Here is an 18,721-nt window from a genome sequence, read left to right as displayed (position 1 = left end):
TTTTCTTTATACCCACAAGATTTCTAATATTCTGGAACTATGGAAAGGGCTCTTGGTTGCTTGGTCTCTCCCTCTTGGTTCACCTTCTGACCAGCAGCACCCTGGAAGTGAGACCTGGGCCATGGGGGAGTTTTCTCCTTATAAAATTAACTATCCCATATTGGGTGGGAAAGTCATTGTTTGGCAATGCACTTATTCAGTGATGTCACCTGCCCACCCAGAAGCTTCCGGCAGAAAACTCACACCAATTCCACCCAACATGGAGAAGACTCCATCTCTCCACAAAAGTTACTGGGCAAGGATCAGGGCACCTCTGCCTATAGCCCCAACATGTGCAGATGCTATCACGCACTATGTTTGCATCAGTTTAGTTTCCATGTGAAGGAGTCATGGTATGCTGGGACATCACTGGGCTGGGGGTCCTAGGACCTGGGCTGTAATCCTAGACCTGTTCCTCACTTGCTGCAAGCCCTTAGCAATTGTCTTCATCTGTCTAGCTTTCAGTGCTCAACATAAATTGATCTCTATCGTCCTTTCTAGCCAGAAGATTCCATCATAACTATCATATGGCTAGAAAAATCTCCAGGAGTCTCACTCCAGGATCTCCCTCAATTTTATTCTCATCTTGGTTAGTTCATCTATCTGTATGATAGGGACCCTCAGCTCTGCCCTTTCCCTAGCTCTTGTGATCTTGAAAAAGTACAGTGATATCAATCTGAAATATACTTTGAATTCTAAGAAAGGAAATTGTCACAACTTCTAATGATGAATTATGAAACCACTAGAGTTTACTGCAACCATTTCTATTTATCATTAATATAAACAATTGTGAGGGTGAGTAAAGGGTTGTGTGCACATCGTCTCTGAGAGAATGGAGAAAGCACAGACTTCTGAAGTCCTAGATTCAACTCCTGGCTCAGCCACTTGTCAAAAGTGTGTCTTTGAGCCTCGGTTTCCTCCTACGCATAAAGGGAGTAGTAAATATACCCCCTATTAGGTGACGATTAAATTCTGTTGTCAGTGCTCAGCAATGTCCCTCCTTGCATTTCTCTGGGTGGGACAGGAAGGACAGTGGGGAGACCCAGCTGTGCCGTGCCAGCCTTCATTCTTTCTAGGCTGCAGATGTAAGGCAGAGCTTCCCACTTCCATCTGCCAGGAGCTGACCCCACTGGACTGTAGTAGCGGGCCAGTTACTTTCCATTAGGAAGTTCATTTTCAAGGGGTGAGTGGTGGTGGTGGCAGGAGTAATGCATCCATTTCACATTTTGTGCATCTGGGGAGTCTGATCTATATCCAACTAAGACTCAGAATAGATTCCCCATTCTGAAATGAGAAATGGCTATTAGACCTATATTTAGACTAGGGGTTCAGTGAGCTCAGAAATAATTGCTGGCCCTGGGGTGGAGATGGGGTGGGAGGAGGCTACTTTGGGCCCATTCACAGGGTGGACGGCCTGGGGGAAGGCCAGGAGTCTCAGCCACCCTCTTTCTGTCCATTCAGGCCTCTGTTACAGCAACAGACAACTCCCAATACCAAAATGCCATTGCCTATGACAGACAAGCTCAGTAGATGGAGAACCTGGGAGAAGGATCTAAAAGTGTAGCAGCCCACAGGGAGGGGCAGCAGATAGGCGGAGGCTCTTAGTAACTGAATGTTAGCCAGGAGTCTGTGGGTCACAGGGGACCTGGGACCTGCTGCTGCTGGGACCTGGGCTGTGCAGTCCAAGAGCTGATGCTCAGATCTTAACTCGGTCACTTAAGAGCTTCGTCAGGTGCACTCAATATTCTCAAGCCTCTGAAAGCTATGCAGATTAAATGATATAATACATGTAAAACACTCAACACAGTCCTAGACCATCCACACCTAACACCCAGCATCTGTCCTTATAGGCATGACCACCAGGGCCAACTCATCTTTTGGGTTTGCTTTTCCTGAGACAGACAACATTCCCCTTAATGCAAAGTTCCATTTTAAAATTCAACTTTAAAGGTTTCCAGATGTGTCCCTGTGATCGCTGAATACTTCAGCCCTCAGTTACCTTATAAGTAAGCGCTGGAAAAGGAGTCAGAACTGAAGAGAACCTGTGATGGGACCTCACGGTCTTATTCCTAACCTGACCACTGACTCCACTGGGTGATGCCCTGTGGTCCCCAGGCCTAAAAAACCCCTCCCTATCAATAGGGCTTTGGCCACACAGCCAGCCCCAGAACTTTTCAACCAGTCCCCTGTCTCTTTCTCTCCTCTCTTCAGCTATTCTGAGAGCTTTTGCTCTGCTCTTGAATAGTATAGGAAGGAAAAGTGGAAAACCCAGGCAAGGAAACTTTATTGCCCCAGCACCTGGAAAAGTTAAGAAAAGACAGGGAACACTTCCAACTATCTGATGAAATGAAGCCAGGGTTATCTGTGTTCTTTATTCAATCAGGGTCTCCCCTGACCTCTGTGAACAGGCATAACCACAAGTGTGCTGTGGGTCTGGGATAGGAGATCATGCTGGCTCCTCGCCAAGCACAAGAGGCCGTGCTGCGTGCTGGCATGTTGGGACATGAGTTGGCACGGCACGTCTGGAAGGCCAGGGTCAGGCAGTAAGGCCCAGCATGGTGGTATTTGGCACAGAATCCAGCAACCCCTGCTGTGACAGGGACATGAGGATGCAGCCTCCAGACACAATTAAACATGGGGCATTTGCTGAGTTTGCAAACAAACCTGCAGGATACAGGGCTGAGGCAGTAGCAAGAAAATGGATGTGACAATTCAGGGCAGGTAGCCATACGTGCAATTCATTTTCTAATGCTTTTCTCCTCCATTAAGCCTACTTTGGATATTGCTGGGAATATAGCTTAACTTGGACCAGAGTCTGGGGCACAGTGGGGGCTGGTTTGGATTGTGTGCCTCCCCAGGCAAGCTCACCATGCCACTGCTTGCTGAGTTGTGGGACACCCCTCAGGGATGCTCACAGTTTAAGGGGAGAATCAAGGCACTTACAAGGTGCTAAGGAGGAGGGAAAGGCAGGAATTTGGAGTCTAGGTTAATTGACTCTGAACTTCACTGAGCATCAGAATCAACAGTAGAACCTTAAAATGCTGACGCCTGGGCCAAGCTCTGAGCAGCAAAATCAAAATTCCCAGGAGCTGGGCATCTGTATTTTCTCAAAGCCCTGTACTGCTCCGCTCATTCCCCCACCCATGACCCTGTTAACGGGCTGGGTTTGGGACAACTGGCCTTGACCATAGGGAGCGGAGGAGTTAGTGATTTGAGGATTACGCATTTTGCCCTGGAATCTGAGCAATACGGCAGGTGGAAGGCTATGGGGCACAGGGACAGGGTGGGGGCGAGCATAGCGATGACACTGGACAGCTGTACAAGGCTTCCCCATTCATAAGCAATTTCATAGCCACGATTGCCTGTGACCACAATCTGGTGAGGTAGCCAGCTCAGGGATGACAGCCTCCAGTTTACAGATGAAGACACAGGTTGGGAGGGGTTAAGCAACTTGTTCAAGGTCACATAGCCAGTGAGTGGCAGTGCCAGGTCCCTAACACAAGGTGTCTGTGACCAACGGCTGCTCTGTGGCATGGTGCAGCCTCCTTTCTTCACTCCAGTCCCCTCACTTGCAGGGGCCAGGTGACTGTAGCTCCCCCATGATGAGCAGCAGCTGCCTAATTGATTGCAGAGGCAAGTTGCCCCAAACATCATGGACAATGATGAAGGCAGAGTTTGGCTTGGAGCATTTCCATTCAAATATATCTTATAATCACTCTTTGGCCAACATGTTTCCCTCACAAGGTCTGTCTCCTTCTACATGACACACATCTCCAAATAAGGCTCTCTATCATCTGGGGCCTGGCAGGATTCTAGACAATCGCTCAGTGTGTTGGTGCAATGTCACTCTGGCCCAACCCAGCAGGGGCTGGTATGTCTGACTTCATGAGACTTTACCAATTATGGAATTGTTTCACTGGCTCCAGGGGCTGCAGACTTCAGGGCTGGCCACATCCTGAGGCAACTGCTGCCTGTAGCTTGGTAGGGAATCCACATCCTGTCTTGGGGCCAAGGGTATGGTCTGGGGACACAGAGCAGCAGGAGCCCACAGGTAGGCCAATTCTTCAGGACAACCTGAACTTCACAGGGCTCCCAGGCTGCTAGAACTGAGCTGGGCCGTTAGTTCTGACACAGAGACCCTGTCAGATGCTCAGCTGTGGCCCTGTAGATTCGAAGGGAAGTTCATGGGCTTCCTAGGCCCATGTTTTCCGAGGGATCTTTCCAGCTATGCTGAAGAATCAGTCTGACCTTGCAGACTGTTTGTAGATGGAGGAATTGGAAGGGTCTATCTCAGCTTTCTGTGCCATTCACCCTGGTCCTGCCAAGGGAGAATCCAGCAAAACCATTGACATGCTAAGGCATCTTTGGCTAGCATGGGCTTTAATAAAGCCAGCTCTCTGAGGTGGATGGTGTAGCTGGAAAGGGGTCATTGAAGGCAGAAAAGTTGGAGAGAAAGCTCCACCCCATAGTGTTCATCTACTCTCTACAAGAGCCCTGGCCTGGAAGGCCACCCTGGTCTGCCCTCATGTCGGGTCACTGAGACTCAGCAAAGCCTAGAGAGGGCCTCCCCACCCCTGGTGCTTCCCTGGCCAATGCTTCTTCAAGGAGTGAAGGGAATCTGAAAACAGTGCAGACCAAATAGCTGCTGCGTCAATGAAAGGCGGGCTGGGGTCTGAGCAAAGGGTGGCATTGGTAACACCACAGGGTATGAAAGGTTAACTTTGCATGCCTCAGCACTCCATTCGATTTTCCCTTTTCTTCTTCCTGCTTTCGTTCTTTATCAAAAATTGCCTAGTGGGCTCTCTCTCACTCATACCTCAGCATGAATGGGCTGGCGTCAGGCCATTCCTGGCAGTGGCTGCTGCAGGCTTGTTTTTGGGAGCAGAGTCAAGGAGCAGAAGTGAAAGACCTGTATTCCCAATGACTCCAGGAACAGGGGACCCTGCCTGACCACAGCCCCTGCCTTTGGGGCTGGCCTTTTCTCCTTTCTCTCCACTCTCCTCCTTCCTGTCCCCTGTGATCAGTGTCCCTGTGACACTCATGTGCACGATTCTGTAGGAGCTATGCTTAGACCTTTTGTGATGCTTGGAGAAACCACCCACACCAATTCAGACCCCAGATCCAAGAAAACACCTGGGAAGCAGACAAAAATAACTATGAAAGCAAAGGTTGGCTGCACTAACCTAATTACACAACCAAAGAATCCCAGAGTTGGGTGAAAACTTAGTTGCCTAATCCAAACTCTTATTGGATATAACCACTCAGTGCAGACATTTATGCTATGTGTTTGCCAGTTACACCCAATTTGAAGAAAAATAATAAGAATAACATCATTAAATAGAATCAGACACGACTTATTAAAGGGTTTGATGCAACATTAAACTGTGTTTATTGGTACTGTTGTCCTAATTTATTGCTTGTGTGCCATGGTAATTACAAAAACAAAGAACTGGGAGCATTCTTTACATCTCCTGGTGACTTCACTTCCAAAGAGGTCCCTCCTCCACCCTAGCAGACAGTATTGAGCCACTTCAGGGTTTAGAGTTCTTAGGGAACCCTAAATGAACGGCACAGAAAGCTTGGATGGACCCTCCATCTACAGAGAGTCTGCAGGGTCAGACTTATTTTTTAGTACAGCTGGGAAGATCACTCAGAGATCATGGCTTAGAAAACCAGCCCATCTAGCTGGGTGTGGTGGCACACACCTGTAATCCCAGCTACTTGGGAGGCTGAGGCAGGATAATCACTTGAACCCAGGAGACAGAGGTTGCAGTGAGCCAAGATCGTGCCACTGCACTCTAGCCTGGGCAACAAGAGCAAAACTCCAAGTCAAACAAAAAGAAAGAAAGACAAGCAAAAGAAAACCAGCCCATGGTATTCCCTTCAAACCTCCAGGGCTTGGCACCTGTGGGATAAGGTGTGCAATGCCAAGGGCCTCCAGCCAGACTGGACTCACTGAAGCCTTTGTGCATCTTGGTTCTTCTATAGTGAGGGGTGGTCCATCCACTACCCACCAAATGAGACCTGTGCACAGATGTTTATAGCAATGTTATTCATAATTGAGAACACTTGGAAGTGAACAAGATGCCCTTCAGTAGGTGAATGGATAAATAAATGGTGTGGTACATCCAGACAATGGAATATTATTCAGCTCTAAAAAGAAATGAGCTATCGAGCCATGAGGAGATATGGAGGAATCTAAAATGCATATTATTAAATGAAAGAAGCCAATCTGGAAAGCCTACATTATGTGATTCCAACTATATGACCTGGAAAAGGCAAAAACTATGGAGATAGTAGAAAGGTCTGTGGTTCAATGAAATATAATCTCACACCTGTCAGAAAGGCTATTATTAAAAAGACAAAAAATAACAGATGGTGAGGTTGCGGAGAAGGGACACTGATGCACTATTGGTGGGAGTATAAATGAGTTCAGCCCCTGTGGAAAACAGCTTGGAGATTTCTCAAAGAACTTAAAACAGAACTACCATTCAACCTAGCAATCCCATTACTAGGTATCAACCCAAAGGAAAATAAATTGTTCTACCAAAAAGACCTGCACTTGTATGTTTATTGAAATACTACTCACGATAGCAAAGACATGGAATCAACCTGGATGCCCATCAACAGAAGACTGGATAAAGAAAATGGGGTATACAGATACCATGGAGTACTATGTATCCATAACAAAGAAGGAGATCATGCTTTTTACAGCAATGTGGATGCAACTGGAGGCCATTATCCTAAGCAAATTAATGCAGGAACAGAAAACCAAATACTGCATGTTCTCACTAATAGGTGAGAACAAAACAGTGAGTACACATGTGAGCATAAAGATAAAGATGGGAACAACAGACACTAGGGACTACTAGAGTGGGGAGGATGAAAAGGGGCTGAAGGTTGAAAAACTACCTATCTGGTACTATGCTCACTACCTGGGAGATGGGATCATTTGTACACCAAACTTCAGCCACATGCGATTTACCATGCAATAAACCTGCACATGTGTGTGTTGAACCTAAAATAAAAGTTAAAAAAAAAAAGATCAGTGGTTTTCAGGGGTTGGACAGGGTTGGGGGAGTGGAGACGGATGAATGGGCAGAGCACAGAGGATTTTTAGGGCAGTGAAACCACTCCGTATGATATCATAATGGTGGATACCTTTATTTGTCCAAACCCATAGAATGTACAACCCCAGAGTAAGCCCCACTGAAAACTGTGGACTCTGGGTGATAATGATATGCCAACGTGGGTTCATTGATTGTAACAAAGGGATCACCCGGTTGGGGATGCTGATTGTGGGGGGACAGTGGGAGGAGGTAGGGGGTCTATAGGACCTCTTTCTGCTCAAATTTGCTGTGAACCTAAAACTGCTCTAAAAAATTATCTATTCAAAAATAGTAAGTTAGAAAACGGGCAGTATACTACTCTTTTATCATTCCCTTAATGAGTACACCTACATTCAAATGTCTTTCCTTGCTCTCATACAGCCAAATCTGACATGCCCAGGGGACGTGGAAGAAGGGGAAGGAGCAGAACTGCCACCAGTACTGGGGCTGCTGCAAAAGCTGAGGGACCCAATGTGGAGAGCCAGAGGTGGCGGAGGACGCAGAGCCCTGTGGCTGCGATGCCCGCGGTGGGCTAGAACAGAAAAAGGTTGCTCAGTGAAATTTGGCAATGGACACAAACTCACTTTCTCTCTCCTAGCTGTGCTTTTCCTGCAGGGACTGAGCAAGAGCAGTGTGTGCACATGTGGGAGTGCCAGCAGCTCCAGTGCAATCCAGATGTGCCCAGGTCCATCTGTGTGTGAATATGCAGACACACCCACACTATTTATCAATTAGTGTCTGCCACTGCCACTGCCAGTGTCACCATCTCTGCCTGATGAATGACACTGGGCTGGACACACCACACCCCAGGGTACTTACATTGTCCGCAGCAAAGCCCACTAGGGGCTGTCAATAAACATTCCCAGCATAGCCTCCAGGCACTGAATGAAGGGAGTGGGTCAGATGGGCACAGCCCTTGAGGATCCGGGCAGCTGCTGGCCAGTCTCAAGCAGTCCACCAAAAGAAACAGTTTCAGATGGTGCCTTTGAGCACATCCTCTGAGTAGCAGCCACTCCACCTTAGCGCACAAGACATGGCTAGATTTCAGCCCCTACTCAGCCCCTTAGCGAGGAGTCCTTGTGCAGTGAGCAACCTGCACAACAGTATACTGTGGCTCTGTGAGCATCTACACACACAGTCCCAGGGAAATGAGTGTATCTCAGAGATCCAGGAGACCCAAAACCAATCTCAGGTCTGCCTTACTTCACCAGCAGAGGTTGACCAAATAGATCAACCTCTCAGGGCTGCTGTTTTCTCATCTGTAAAATGAGAGGCTCCTTCCTGCTCTAACAATCCAAGATATATGGGAAATTGAGAGTACATTTCCCTTCCTTTCTCCGGCTTGCCCCCCTTTCCCTTCTTGAACTTGACCCAGCCCTTGCAGACCAGGCTAAAACTGAAAATCAATTTTAATTATAAAAATCCGTTTACTGTATCAATAAATCATTCTGGCCTGGCTTGGTGGTGGGGAGAAGGTTACACCTGGAACCAAGCTCATAAGTCACTCTCTCCCTCCGCCTTGATGCTCAGGGGCTGCCACCCCTCTGCTCCCTGCTCCAATATTCATCTCCGTCATTAGGCTGTGGGTTATTAATGATGTCCTGGGCTGATGGATTGGAGGCCAGATGCTCTGAAACACATTTTGCTGGTTGTAACTTGATTTTCAGTGGATCCTTTGACAGCAAACCTTGATGGGCTTTTTCCCCTTTCCATGGAGGGGGTAAAGAGGGGAGTGGGACTGTCCTTCAAGGTGGCCCCATGGCTGCAGGTAGGAAAGAGCTGGTGGCACAGACAAATGGGGGTGAGCCTGCCTCTCCCAGCCCACTTACTAGGAGACAGCACAGTGTTATGTACATGTCGGGTTCCCATGGCAATGAGAATTTTAAATTAATTAACTGATCAATTAATATTGTTGTTAGGGTTATTCCTTATGCGCACTAAGGAGAGAGGCACCATCTGCTTCAGATGGCATTTCGGGGGAAGGGAGAGCTCCTCTGCTGGCTTGAGTTCAGTGGGGAGGCTGGGGAGGAAGGCGGAGATGCTGGGTCTAAGGGGTCAAAGCATCAGCAGACTGCCAGACCCTAGAGACCACTTGTCACTCATGACTCCCTAAGGTCAGTGGTTCAAGTTCACACAACTCTGCATAACACCACAATCCAAGGTTTGGATACAGCTGGGGGTGGGAAGCCACAAATACTGGGTGGCTAAGTGGAACCAATTTCTTTTACTAGTGCAGTCGAAGCCCCACTTCCTTATGGCATGTGACCCCTCGTAAGCTTCCAGTGCTTTATGTTAAGTCTGGACCCCTGAGCCTTACATTCAGGCAGCCTGCACAGGACCACTGAGGAAAACACAAGTCCAGATGAGAGTGGGAGGCTGAGCTTCTCCCCCGGGTACCCACAACTTTCCTGTTCTTCCTCATATCCATCTAGTTCGCAGAGATGCAAAACGGGAACACTTCTGTGGAAAGCAACCTGGTGTGGCTGGCCCACCACCAGTGGGGTAGGGACTGCAGGACTGGCCATGCCAAATGTGTTCTGGCCATCCCATCCACACACACCACCACCCTGCACAGGCTTACCAGGAGGCAAGCGTCTGCAGCACTTCTACCCTGCAAACCAGCAGCCCCATGGCACCCCATCAGAGCAGGCTGGGGCAGCAGCCTACCATTTACTAGAGACACATCTGGGCTGAGTTACGAGTGTCTCCGAGTCTCAGCTTCTTCACTGTAAAGTAGGGGTAAGAAATCCCACCTGGGTTGTTCTAAGAACTTGTCACACACTAGTTCTGGTTTGGAAGCCTTTACCCATAGCTAGAAGATGGAGTGGAGCTGACACTTAAAACCTAGCAAATTGTCCATTGTGTGCATTGATTTTGTGGGAGAGAAAATTAAAAGTAACACCCCAGACGAGATTTTAGGATTGTTTATGGGGCATTGGACTCAAAATCAAAAGGCCTGGATTTGAGAGCTGACTGCCACATATCGGCTGGGTGATTTTTGAGAAGTAATTTAACCTTTCTCATCTGTCACATGAGATAATGGTGCCAACTTCAAGGAGTTGCTGGGTAGGTTCAATGAGAGATTGTGTGGAAAATCGCTTGGGAAATAGCAAGTACTAAACAGATCCATGGCATCATTTCATTTGCTACTACTGTACCATTAGCAAAGATAATTTAGAGTTCGCCCGTATCAAGCTTTCTAGGGTGCATAAATGATAGTAACTATTAACTTCTTGATTCAGTTCTTTCACTGCCTTCCATTAAGGCACCAGAAGAGAAATCATTTTTCCTTTTTTGTTCATCCGCTCGTCATTATTTCAGATATCCTGCTGCACTCAGATACAAGACTGAAGAAGCAAGAACATTATAAAAAAGAAAGAATGAAAAGAAAGAAGAAAAGCAACTGAGCCCAGAGATGGATCCCAAAGCTGAAGAATTGGTTTAATTAAATTGAAAGCTCTGGTGCGTGTGGTAATTGTTATGAAGGAATCCATATCCCATCAGAACCCTCTCCCCTGGAGTTTGCTCCATATTCTCTGCAGCAGTTACTAAAATTGCTTTTATCTTTAGGGAGATGCAGCCCGCAGGGCCCAGAAATTATTGTGGGGTCAACTGTCTGGTGTGGGGCTTGGGGTGTAGTACCTAATAATTCAGTCCAAACCTGGCTTTGACCTTGAATTTCCCCAACTTACACCTAACTCATTTTTTTTCTGCAAATGAGGCCTCATATGCCCTGGTTTGCAGAGACACTTAAAAGTAGGCAGCGCTTGCTTTTGTGGCCACTCTGCTACCTCTGCTATACACACGGGGAGCAGGGTTTATAACACCACCTAAACCACAGGCCATGCTGGGCTCCTAATGGCCTGAGCTACCCCACCTGCTCTTTAGGCTTCATTTGGCTCTGGGAAATACTGTCTGTCCTTCTTGTGTTTTTTTTGTTGTTGTTTTTTGTTTATTTGTTTGTTTAGACGGAGTCTCACTGTGTCACTCAGCCTGGAGTGCAATGGCGCAGTCTTGGTTCATTGCAACCTCCACCTCCTGGGCTCAACTGATCCTCCCGCCTTAGCCTCCCAAGTAGTTGGGATTATAGGCACCACCTGCCATCACACCCAGCTAATTTTTGTATTTTTAGTAGAGGTGGGGTTTCACCATGTTGGCCAGGCTGGTTTCAGATTCCTGACCTCAAGTGATCTGCCTCAGCCTCCCAAAGGGCTGGGACTATAGGCGTGAGTCACCGAGCCCAGCCCTGTCTGTCCCTTTTAATGCTAATAGAGAAACTTGATCCCAGAAGTAGATACAATCAGCTTTTAAACAAGGACAAATGCAACAAGCAATGGCAGGCCACAGGAAGCGGTTAGGTACAGTGAGTGGGAAGAGCGCTGAAGAGACCTGGGTTTGAGTCCCAACCACAACATATACCAGGTTCATAACATTGAGAAACTCTGGGTGTTGAGTCTGAATTGTACTTTGGGGTCAGCTGGGTCCTGCCTGATTGTCCAGGTTTAAAAAGCATTCTAAAGCATCTAGATTGAAACAGGTTGTTTCCACACTTTTAAAAACACTATTTTGCTTACCAATTATCAAGCATTTGCTGGGTGTCTATCCCAGGCTAAGTACTGTGCTATATTCGTCAGGTCAGGCAATGCAGCACCTTAAAAGTTGAAGAGAAGCCTTTGGAACCATTATTCATTTATTCAATTGAATGGTCAATTGGCATCATGAATCGAACAATTAGGAATTGGGTAGCAATACGCAGGGTGTGCGTGGGAAGGATCAGGTGGCAGGAGAACAGCAAGAAGATAGGATTGGGGTCATTTTCAGTCCTGGGCAAAGAATTGAGCCAGGATTCAGGCAGACAAGATCAGTGGGGTCCTTCCTAGGTATTTATGAATCTCTGAATCTCAAACTGAATACTCTGTGTAGCAGAAGCGAGTGTATACAGACCCTAGCAGATATACATGTGAACCTGGGTAGTCCCTGAAGAATAGGACAGGGCTCAACTGCAGGTACTGTGCACTATGACCCTACCAGCCACACACGTGGGCACTAACATTCTGGGCAGTTATCTAGAAGCCAGCAGCCAGTGCAGGATTGGGGTCCTAAAGGGCCTGGGGAATCCACAGACCACATGGTCACACCCTTAATGCTGAAGAGCAGGGGAAACGGAGGTGCACACAGGTCCTAACTACCATGAAAAGGGATGGGTGGGAATAAGAAAAAGTCATTAGAAAAGAGGAGTTCTAAAATGGTTCAGAATCAAGAAAAAGTTGACTCAGTATCAATGTGTGGCTCAGCAGACATCAAATCCCATGATAAAGCCTTGTTTCCCCATGTTCACTGGGCTGGAGCCCAAACGAAATCCAGCTCTAGGGAAAAAAAGAAGGTTTGGGATAAGTGTGTGTGTGTGTGTGTGTGTGTGTGTGTGTGTGTGTGTGTGTGTGTGTGTATGTGTGGTGTATGTGTCTGTGTGTTTGGGTGTGTGGGGGGGAGGGTGAGGAGCTGAACTTTAAAAATCCATCACAATCAATGATCACAACTATGTCCATTTTTCCAGCCTGCCAGCCAGAGTCAAAAAGACTGTGTGCATTTGAAATCCCCAACCTTTTAAAACATTATCGTGAAGTTGAAAGTTCCTAGTGTCTTTTGATTAAACATTGTGCTAGGTAATGACTGTTTTACTTCTTATTCTTTTTCACCCCCTTCAAATTACTGATTGTTGTCTGACATTAGGGCCCCATTTGCTCTTATGAAATTAACAAGCCTACGAAACTCTTAATGAATTGAAGCTCATCAAATGTTTGGAAACTACAGCAGTCTTAAGATTCTTTTCCTTTTAATCTATCTCTCTGTGAAATGTCTCATTTTTCCCACATACTCACTTGGATTCAGATAGCTGCACTTCAGGAATTAGATTTTGAGTCTTAGCTTATCTGACGTATCAGGGAGTCAGCTGCCCACAGAGGTGCAAGAGCTTGAGAACTTGGGTGGTTTCTCCAACCAGCAACATGCTGACTGGCCTTCTGCGTAAGCATCGACCTGGCTGTACCAAGTGATATCTACTTTCCATCCAAGGATGTCTTGAGAGCTTTAATACATTTGAAAAGACATTTCTAGGGTACAGTCTGGTCATCAAACAGAACTACTTCCATTTTGGAATAAAGTGACTGGGCTTCAAAGGGATTAATCTTGTGTATGGGCCATGCTACTTGCTAGGGAGTTGTGAGCTAATGGTGGGCATCCTTGAATCCCATCTTATCTGGATAGTTTCTCCTTTTCCAATGCCATCCCCATCTAGCAGCAGACCATCTACAGAGGTTCCAGTTTAGACCTTTAGCTCTGTGAAGGGTGGGAATTCATGAAACCGTCGCAAGGCTTGGGGTCTGATGAATACATAACCACCCAAGTAAGGAGCATCCAGGAGCAAATTCACACTATCTCTTGCCTCTTAAATGAGGAAAAATAATCAGGTAACTAGGAAACCCTGAGCAAATGTCAGTCATCAGTTCACCTTGGGAAGTGGGGTTGTTATGCGTTTATGTTCAGGTGTGTCTGTAGGAGGAGCCTGATGAGGATGAAGAATAAAGAGCATAGCCCAAGGGGAACACTTTCCTCTCTGGTCAACAACCACTTCCTAGCCTTGGACAACCAACCACACAGTCTTAAAACCAGGTGTCCTTGGACACATGTGAATGGGGAGAGGGGTGTGCCCAGCTCACAGAGCCCTCAGCCCTAGAGCAGCTCTGACCTTGACTTAGTACATCTTCCAGCTTATCATGAATCTAGACACACATGCCCCAAATAATCATGGTAGAGGCTTTCTAGGGTGATCTACTGCTGTTAAGCTACATGGTGGAGCTGGGAACCACATGGCAATCCTTGGAAACATCATGCCCTCATCTCATGGTATTTAGATTCTCTGTCAGCTCAAAACTTAGAGCTCTGCCATTGGCTTATTATATGATATGGAAACTCAGCTCTTCAATCTTCGGAATGCAGGGAAATTGTTTTTTATATGTATTTGGAAAATGAGCATACTATGTAGAACAAATAACACCTCAAACCAAATGGAGGCTGTTGCAAGTCCTCACCGTAATAAAGCAAAGGAAAGAACCCGTGGGGTTTCTGCCCATGTTTGAGAGCTGAATTCTGGCTTCCTTGCTCCTGCCTACTTCTCAGCAGCAGGACCTTGGCCATCAAGAGTTAACTCCATCTGACTCTAATGCACGCACTGCCACCCAGAACAATAAGCCGGGCAATGGAGAATCCTGCCAGGACCAGTATTGATTGGCTTGCTTGATTAGTTGGCTAATTGAATATCACTGCTTTCTAATATAATTAAAACAAGATAAATACTGGAGCTTTGTCCCGTAAGCAAGTGCCATTAGTGATCATGGTGCACACCGTGATTAAAAATGCAATAGACTGGGAGGGTTATTTATGAACTTGCCAGCCTCTAGTGCCACTCCATGGTTTGCAGGGCCTTGAGATACAACGTGGCTGGCACAGAACTCCCTATCCTGTCATGATTGCGCTTGTCTCTTAAGAAAGTAATTTATTACACAGAGGAATGCATGCAGGTAAAACTACTTTAGGCTTGCCCCTAGCTTCTTTGCTCTAAGGTATCCAGAGCGTGAAACTACAGCACCATGGAAATACCATGTATGACAGTTTCCTCTTTGCCTCACTTTCCTCAATCCCAAATATAAGACTGGCTTGCTGCCCACTCTGTGCAATTCTTTATTTTACCCTCATCCAGTTTCATCATGAGTTTGAAATTTTGTTTGAATCACTGGTCTGCTCATGAAACACTTACGAAAAATTACCTGAAGCAAGGCTAGTTGGAGTGTGGCTGGTGGGAGGGGCATGGGTCTTATTTACATAGGAGCACAGGGGATCACCCCACAGGCTGCTAAGAGAGAGAGCTAAATGCTTCATGTGAACAGCGTAGGTGCCTATGGACTGATCTACTCCCACATGACATCTCAGACTGCTGGTGCCTCGAGAGGAGGAAAGCTGCCAGGCTTCCTGGATGACAGATCTCAGCCCTCTTTTCTTAGATAGCATCTGTTGCTTCCTCAGTTGACCAAAGAATGTTTGTGGCATGTCAACTGCTGGCCTTCCTGGTGAATGTGTGGTGTCGGGAAGGAGTATCATGTCACCTTTCCTGAGTCCCACTTACTGATGCCTCGGCTGTCCCTGCTTCTAGCAAGGGGACAGGGTAGCACCTCATTTAGGGCTGGTGAGAGTCTCAGTTGGCAAGGCACTTGGAATACCTCCAAAATGTGGGGGAGGGGGGACTATATAAAAACAAAGTATTATTATTCTATTAGCTTGTGGTCTTAATACTTGGAATGTGTCCACACGACACTGGACACATGTGTCCTCCCCCACCTCTGGTTCTCCACATTGGGTCCCCTCAACCTTTGCAGCTGCCCCAGTATTGGTGGCAGCTCTATACTTCCTATTCTTCTATGCCCCCTGGGTATGTCAGATTTGGCGGTATGAGAGCAAAGAAGGACATTTGAATGTAGGTGTATTCATTAAAGGAATGATAAAAGAGTAGTATACTGCCTGTTTTCTAACTTAAACTATTTTTGAATAGACTTTTAGAGCAGTTTTAGGTTCACAGCAAATTTGAGCAGAAAGAGGTCCTATAGACCCCCTGCCTCTCCCCACCATCCCCCCTCCCACCACAGCGTTCCCCACAGCTCCACCAGACTGGGGAGCAAACATTACAGACCAGATGAGAGTGAAAGGACGCTGCTCATGATGCCTACAGTGGCACGGGACACGGCATCAGCTCTCTTCAGAACTGGGTAGTGTTTTGATGACAGGTTAGGCGTGTCTGAAATGGCCAGCAGGATCTGAAGGTGCAGATGCAATCTTATTGTAGAAATAACAAAAAGCTGACCCAGTGCTGGGACTCTTAACACATTGATTTTTTTTTCTGCCAAAAAAAGACTTTTTTTTCTGCCAACTGTTGCCCTTCCAAAAACATATCCCTCTGCAGGTTTTATTTTATTTTTATCTTTTTCTGGGAATGTGGCTTCATTTTGTTGTCCTTTTCCCTGAGTGGCTGCCAGGTTTGGATGAACAGGAACACGCTGCTGGGATGTCTGATATTGCTATTGCTAGAGAGAAGAGAAAGGAATGAGGCAAACAGGAAGTCCTGCAGAGGGGAGAGGGAGCTGTCCCTAGTACATTATGGAAAGTCAGTGCTGAGGCCCCTACTTTTAATGGGAAATCACAAAGAAACGTGCTTGAGGGGTTGACAAGAATAATAAAAAACACCAGCACGCTCAGAATCCATTCGGTTCACCCTCAGGTTTCTAAGAACTAAACTCATCGTCCTAAATACTTACTTGGAGAGAAACCACTATATGTAAAGAGACATGTATATATGAAGAAAAAAGGACAGTTTTATTTTTATTTTGCCATAAAATAAATGCTTATTAATTTCCATACCACGTATGGAAAGAGCTGCCACATGGGAATTTCTTTTAGTAACAATTGCCATGTCTGTGACTCCTTAAGTTATATGTACCACGGGAATAGTTTCCAAATAAGAACCCAGAGAGATAATAGCTTAAAAAGTCTAGAAATTATAGATTGATTGAGGTCAGCAAGAAGCAAGTTATTCAATATATCCCCTGAGGGCTAGAGCCAGACTTTCCCCCATGATTCCAAAATTACTTCGCAGTTTCATTAGGGTGAAACGCAGTGCAGCCTCATAAGTTCAGAAAGTAAAGGTGGTTCCTTAAAATTTAGACGGACTTGCCAACCACTTAGAATGGCATTTTGACATTCTGTCCCTGCTCATCAAAGAAATTGCTCAAATTTGTGGGATAGAGGAATGAGAGCAAGAAGTATTTTAATTGCAATATTTTATGCTGTATATATGTCAATACCTCTATGAAAATTCAGGAAATCAGTACAGCTAATAAACCTGATGTACTGGCAGAATCATTTACAATGCAGAGGAGCTGTCCTCAAGTTCTGGTGCTGAAATACAGAACCAAAGAATTTTATCAGTTAAAGTGCCTACACAATATGAATGAATGTTTTCTCCTGGCTCTGAGTAGAGTTGCTGCTCAACCATCTATGACCAATATAAAGCTGAACGAGTACTTGTTCCATCACTAGAGAATTATAGAAAAATGTTTTTTGAAACTTTTCAATGCAGTGGAGATGAGTAGTACTCACTTATATCTGGTTCTTATTTTTTTCTGAGACACATAGAAATGGAGCTTCCTTACCCCCTTGCAGTTATGTGAGGCCATATGACTATCTAGTGTAATGTAAGTAAAAGTGAAACGTATAACTGCTGCACCAAAAGACTGAAGTCACTGTGTGACCAGTCAGCTCTTTTCCCCCCACAGCAACAATAATATTGACCATGTTTGAGACAGCAAAGCCACAAGAGGGAATTAGCCTAAATTCCTAAGTGCCCACCTGGAAAGGATCCTCCTTGGAAGATCTGTCAGATCCATAGTAAACTTTGAATGAAAGAGAAATAAAATGTTATGTGTTAAAGCTCCCGAATTTTTGAAGCTTATCCTAATCTAGCCTACCTCATCTTAATATACTAAGTTATTCATCTGGAAGTCTAAAAAACATGACCATCACAATAAAACCTTACACTGCTATCAAAGACATCAAATAAATAGATAGGGAAACTAGGAAGTTTAGTCACTTAGAAAAAAAAAAAAAAAACAAGAAACATACCTGACAATGTCCCCTCCCTCCACCCCAGAGGTGACTGCTACATAGCTTTATTTGGGAAAGCTAAGAAGGAAATATTTCCAGAGGCTGAGGCACCTCTTTGGTATAGAAGTCCATTTCTCCACTGCCTCTTAAATGATCAAAGAATCCATGTTGAATTTCTGATAATCAGAGTTCTAAGTATAGAGAAGCCAAGGTCAACATCACTGTCATGAAATGATGGAGGTAACTATCAAGCAGACGTCAAAGAGGATGAGAATTCAACAGAGACCATGGGATGTGGTCAACAGGAGGTCACAGGCTACCTTTTCAAGAGTAGCTTCATTGGAAAAACCAGATTACAGAGGGTTGGGGAAAGAGAGGTGGAAAAATGAAAGTAGAAACTGTAAACTACAGACTCAAATTATGTAGTGGTAAAGAAAAGAAACAAAGCTGTAGTTTAAAAGAGAAAAATAAAACTTGAGTTTCATTGAAGGTAGAGCTGAAAAAACAGACAATAAGAAGAAACACAAGATTTTGAAAATTTGGACAGAAAGTCCCATGTATGCTTGAAGGAATTAGGGATCAGAGCACAGGTGGAAGACACTTGTTACCAGGAGGGGAAACACATGAGGGTTTAGGTAGGTTTTTTTTCTGCATTTCTCACTTGAGTCAGTGCATCAACATACAACTAATTTCTAATGGCCAAGAACTCCAGGAATCTTCGCAAACACATTTTATGTCCTTCAGGCTTCCCTGCATTCTGTTATCATCAATGCTATTTAACCTGATCAATATCTCTTAACCTATACCTTTGTCTCCATTTCTACAGCCTTAAATCATGACGTTAATTTTGATGGAACTATTCAAAT

At 45.6% G+C, this 18,721-nt stretch overlaps 1 protein-coding gene and 1 long non-coding RNA gene across 2 annotated transcripts in view; one reads left to right on the top strand and one right to left on the bottom strand.

The window, feature by feature from the left end:
- PLXNA4 (plexin A4) overlaps positions 1 to 18,721 on the bottom strand; it is a 522,503-nt gene that overhangs the window by 129,199 nt on the left and 374,583 nt on the right. The window lies entirely within an intron of this gene.
- LOC115898367 lies at positions 7,252 to 10,684 on the top strand. The gene is made up of 3 exons (XR_004058102.1): positions 7,252 to 7,287; positions 7,747 to 7,959; positions 10,470 to 10,684. It is a non-coding gene; the product is annotated as an uncharacterized LOC115898367 (long non-coding RNA).

This window comes from Rhinopithecus roxellana, chromosome 6 (assembly GCF_007565055.1).
Source record: "Rhinopithecus roxellana isolate Shanxi Qingling chromosome 6, ASM756505v1, whole genome shotgun sequence".
In the NCBI taxonomy this organism is placed as follows: Eukaryota; Metazoa; Chordata; class Mammalia; order Primates; family Cercopithecidae; genus Rhinopithecus; species Rhinopithecus roxellana.
Note: the sequence above shows the minus strand (reverse complement) of the source record. Positions and strands in the feature narration are given on the sequence as shown.